General features: G+C 34.7%; 1 pseudogene; it reads left to right on the forward strand.

The window, feature by feature from the left end:
• Nucleotides 1–4,373: 4,373 nt before the first annotated feature.
• Nucleotides 4,374–4,493, forward strand: LOC128283030 (U2 spliceosomal RNA; annotated as a pseudogene).
• The last annotated feature ends 240 nt before the right edge of the window (nucleotides 4,494–4,733 follow it).

Below are 4,733 nucleotides of genomic sequence, written 5' to 3' on the forward strand. Positions count from 1 at the left end.
GTGTTAACCCGACCCAGGGAGGATCCACATGTTTTACAGCTTTAAGGGTTATTTATTCATCCAGCCCTTCCACTTTTTCACCTGTTTTAATTAGATCCTTTATGTTTTTTTTATTTCCTTTGATTTGGGTTGATAATTTTGCTTTCATTATTTTTTAGTCCCTAATGGAACTGTGCGTTTTGGAAGACGGATATATTTCCCATCTGGTCCTTCCATATTATTCGCTTGATATGTGATATTCGTGACAGGTTTTAAATATTTATAATAAATCATTCTTGAAACTAACTATTATCATGATGAAGACAAGTGTACCTATCGAACAGTAGTATAGCTTTAGCAAGACCGGATTGTCGAACCCAAAGGAACTAAAAGTACTAGTAATGACTGTCTTTTTATTATCTAGCCTAAGAATAATAGGGTTTGTTTTAACTAACTAATTAACTAAACTAAGAATTCACAGAAAGTAGAATTGGGGAATTATTGTTGGAAAACTCGATTGATTGAGACAATACCTAAGGAAAAATCCACCTAGACTTCACTTGTTATTTGACTCTGAACCGGACGATTTATTCATTTGACTTGATCTATAGAAATCCTTAAGTTATATTATTATCTCTCTCGAGACTAACAACGTCTAACCCTAGGTTGAATAATTGAAATCTCTTTCTAATTAACTCTCTAGGGTTGCATTAACTCGATCTATAGATCCCCTTATTAGGTTTCACCCTAATCCTGCAAAATCTTGTCACCCTATCTCTAGGCACGCAATCAACTCTGCTTAATTATGACAAATGTACTCTTAGACAGGGTCTATTCCTCCTCTCAATAAGAGCTTAACTTGAATCAATATCCTAAAATATCAAAACAAGAATTAAGAACACATAATTAAGAACAAGTCAAATATTTATCATAAAATTCAAACAATAATACCAAGATCTGTCTTAGATTTCATTCCCCTTAGGTATTTAGGGTTTTAGTTCATAACTAAAAAGGTAAACATTTTAGAAGAATAATGAATACAAAACATAAAGAAAAACCCAAAACTCTTGAAGGGAAATTGCGGGGAGATCGTCAGTTTTGATGATGAACCCAGCTTCTGAAATGGATCGATCGGCTTTTCTTGAGCAATTCCTTGCTCCCTTCTGTGCTCCACCTTTTTCTCCTCCTTTAAGGTGTATTTATAGGCTTTGGAATGCCTAAGAGCCCTTAAAATTGGCCTTTTTTTAATTGGACTAAACTTGGGCTCGACAGGGACACGCCCGTATGACACGCCCGTGTTCGATTACTTCAGGTTGTGGTCAAGTCTGTTAAATAGGCACAGGCGTGTGGTCTACCCATGTGAGTCGTGCTTTGATTCTACCAAATTGACACGGCCGTGTGGTCTGCCCGTGTGAGAAAGTCCAGGCTATGTTGATTTCGTACATTGGCCCATTTTCTCCGTTTTTGGCCCGTTTCTCACTCCTTTCATTCTCTTATGCTCACCTAAGTAAAAACATGAAATTAAGGCATTAGGAGCATCGAATTCACCAATTTTAAGGAGAAATCATCCATAAAACGTGCTAAGCATGAGATAGAAATATGTATAAATTACGGTTTATCATCACTCGTTTCAATTCGGTCCTGGGGCCATTTAACTTCAATTTATTTTATTTTCTTTTATTTTTTATTTTTTTACAAGTTGTTTTACTTCATTTTTTATTTTTTTAATTGTTAACCCTTTCTTGCAAATTTGTACTTGTTTTAAATCTCTTCATATATTATTTATTTTGAATCATTTTTATTATTACTCGTTTTAAATTTTCTTCAATATATTATTTCTATAAAATTTATATTATTTCATGTCGAATGGTTTCATATAGTTTTAATTTAAATTGTTTTATACTCTATTGGTTTTAAGTTGCTACATATATTGTTGTTTTAAGCCGTTTTCATGTTGGTTATCTTAATTTGTTCCACGTATTATTTCCTTCATTACTTTTCACATTTGTTTCTTATTTCCTTTTATGTTGCCCTTGTGTTTATTTATTTCAATCGTTTATTCCTATGCATTTCAAAATTCAGATTTCATTATTATCATTATTATTATTCTATTTATTGTTATTATTTTTATGTCATTATTTTATGTTAGTTACTTTCTATATGATTGTTCCTATTGGAAGTTAAGTAGTATATATTACGTGCTTGTTGTGAATTGTTTCTATATTCATGTTCTTGTAATTAGTTAGCGAGACCATTTTATTCACACATCACCGTTTTAAATAAAACAAATATGTATTGTTTAAATGTTATACCTATTATTACTCAAAACCAATTTTCCTTTTAAAAAATATATATACTTCACATTTTTGGGATTTTGAGAAATCGCACCCTAACTTACGGGGTTTCGGTTTTCTCGTTAAACCTAGATAGCAAATATTCCTTCAAATTTCAAAATATGAGAATTTTAAATGAAATAACGACAATATTCGATGTTTAGAAACTCAAGAAAGTCATGCTCTAACTTACGGGGTTTCAATTTTTCTCATTGGATCTAAACAATTGAATATCCTCTTAAATTAAAACGCACAAAATTTAAATAAAAAATAAGGGAAAGCTTATTTTCGAGAGTTCAAATGTCGTGTCCTAACTTACGGAATATGACATTTTATCTCGAGATGAGAAGGCCTTTAATGTTCGTTTCAATTTATTCAAGCATCTCTTTTTAAAACAACAATAAATAAAAAAAGGATCTTATTTGAAATTCTTTTTGAGTTTTTAACTTTCGACGTTAAGACATTAATTAATCAATTAGGTACCAATTTTGGGCGTTACGAGGGTGTTAATCCTTCCTTGTGCGTAACCGACTCCCGAACCCATTTTCTCGAATTTCGTAAACCAAAACTATTATTTTAGTAAATCAAAACGTTTTATTGAAACGATCAATCATAAGGTGATCCGATCACACCTCATAAAAAAGATTGTGTCGACTCCCGTTTTCAGTTTCAAAAAAATTAAAATGTCAACCCCGTTCTAAAAAAAATGGTTTCGACACATATGACAACGTTTAAACATCCCTGTAAGAGGTGCGGCGTATAAACGGAGTTGATGGGTGATCATTGAGTCGCACGACTTAGGGTAGTGAGTAGTGACCTCAATTGCACTCGGGAGGTAACGATCCTCTACACAGCTTGAGTAAGGTTATGACAAGAGATTCGTGCCTATTGAACAGATACTGTTCAAGTAAGATTATGACCAGCGACTCTTGCAACGTCCTATAAATTCCTCGGACAACTGTTATGTTCTTCCGATGTCGGTGTCCATTGTTTCCAAAAATGAAATGGCAGAGCAGTTTTAATGAGAGCGAGCTTATATTTTAATGGCTTTGATTGATGGTTTTGTTTGGACTATATAATTAATTGGGCAAGGCAAATATCAGTTGGTTTCGACACAATTATAAGTATTTACCCCCAAAGGGAGCCTCCTAGAAATTCCAAAATGGTCACAGATAAGACTAGAGGAGATAAAGGAAGGCATAAATTGTTTTTAGCTGAAAACAGAATAAATCTAATAATTCAATGTTGAAATATGTAGGTCAAAATAAAGAGATTTTATGTTAAAAACATCAGCTTCCAACTGATGAGCCAGTACTCCATTTCCTATGAAGAGGCTACCTGTAACAGCGTTTTGGACTCAAAGGCAAGTTGATAGCTGCCGGTTTTGTGGAACGCCACCGGACGGACGAACTAGACCTGCTCATTTCTACAGCTTTCCTTGAACTGCTGCCAATAGCATATCCGGAAGAACTGAGTCTTCTATTATCTCTCCTATCATATCCATCAAATCAGCTACAAATCTTCCTATTCAAAATTATGTCACCTGCAATTGGGCTTTGAAACTCTTTTTCTGAATAAGCAATTAATTAATTAAAAAATTAGTGTAAGACATTAATTCAAAAGATGCTTTAATTACGGTAAATGTAAAATATAACATATTTTAATAAATTGCGGACGTCAACAATTCCCAAAGTAAAGATAGAAACCTTTGCGAAAGTAAACAAACAGAAACTTCCATGTAACGTAAACCTTACAGTTTGCGAATTCTTCTTTAGTATTTAATGGCTTACCTACCAATATTGCATAGTTGGAAAGACTGATTGCTTCTTCATCTTTTGACCTATATCAAGCTGCAATAAGAGGACTAGTGTTATAATATCCAAAAAATTTCATGTGCAAATTCACCAACATGCGATGTGCTGTGCAGGAAAAATTATACTAATTTTGTCCATAGCAAACTAAAAGTTCCTTCTGACATAGTCGAAATCCCATATAGAGAGCGCAAGCCAAGGCTAAGGCAGAGAATCATTATAAAAGAAATATCAAGATGGGTTTAAGCTCATACCTTTTTCGGCCTTTTGGCTAAGATCAAGTGTAGTATCTGTTCTTATCAGTTTAATATCTGATACATGGATCATTGATCCACATGATATTAGACGAGCCATCGATGAGATACCACTCGGAAGAGCTAGAATTCTAACCTTGTGTCAGACCTACGGGCCAAGGGATCTCGAGTAGAGCAGTTTCTATGGGCGTAGGCCTCCCAAAAGGTAACGAGGCGTGCAAAGGTTTCCTCGGGCGGACGGAGATTGGCCTCGAGTGCAAAGGCGAAGGAGCTTGACCGCAAGACCCACCCGTCGGCGAGGACAAAAGTCGGCCTTAGTGATCCGACGGTGCCGAGTGGAAGGGCCGTCGCTCAAC

This window comes from Gossypium arboreum, chromosome 10, assembly GCF_025698485.1.
Source record: "Gossypium arboreum isolate Shixiya-1 chromosome 10, ASM2569848v2, whole genome shotgun sequence".
Taxonomy (NCBI): Eukaryota; Viridiplantae; Streptophyta; class Magnoliopsida; order Malvales; family Malvaceae; genus Gossypium; species Gossypium arboreum.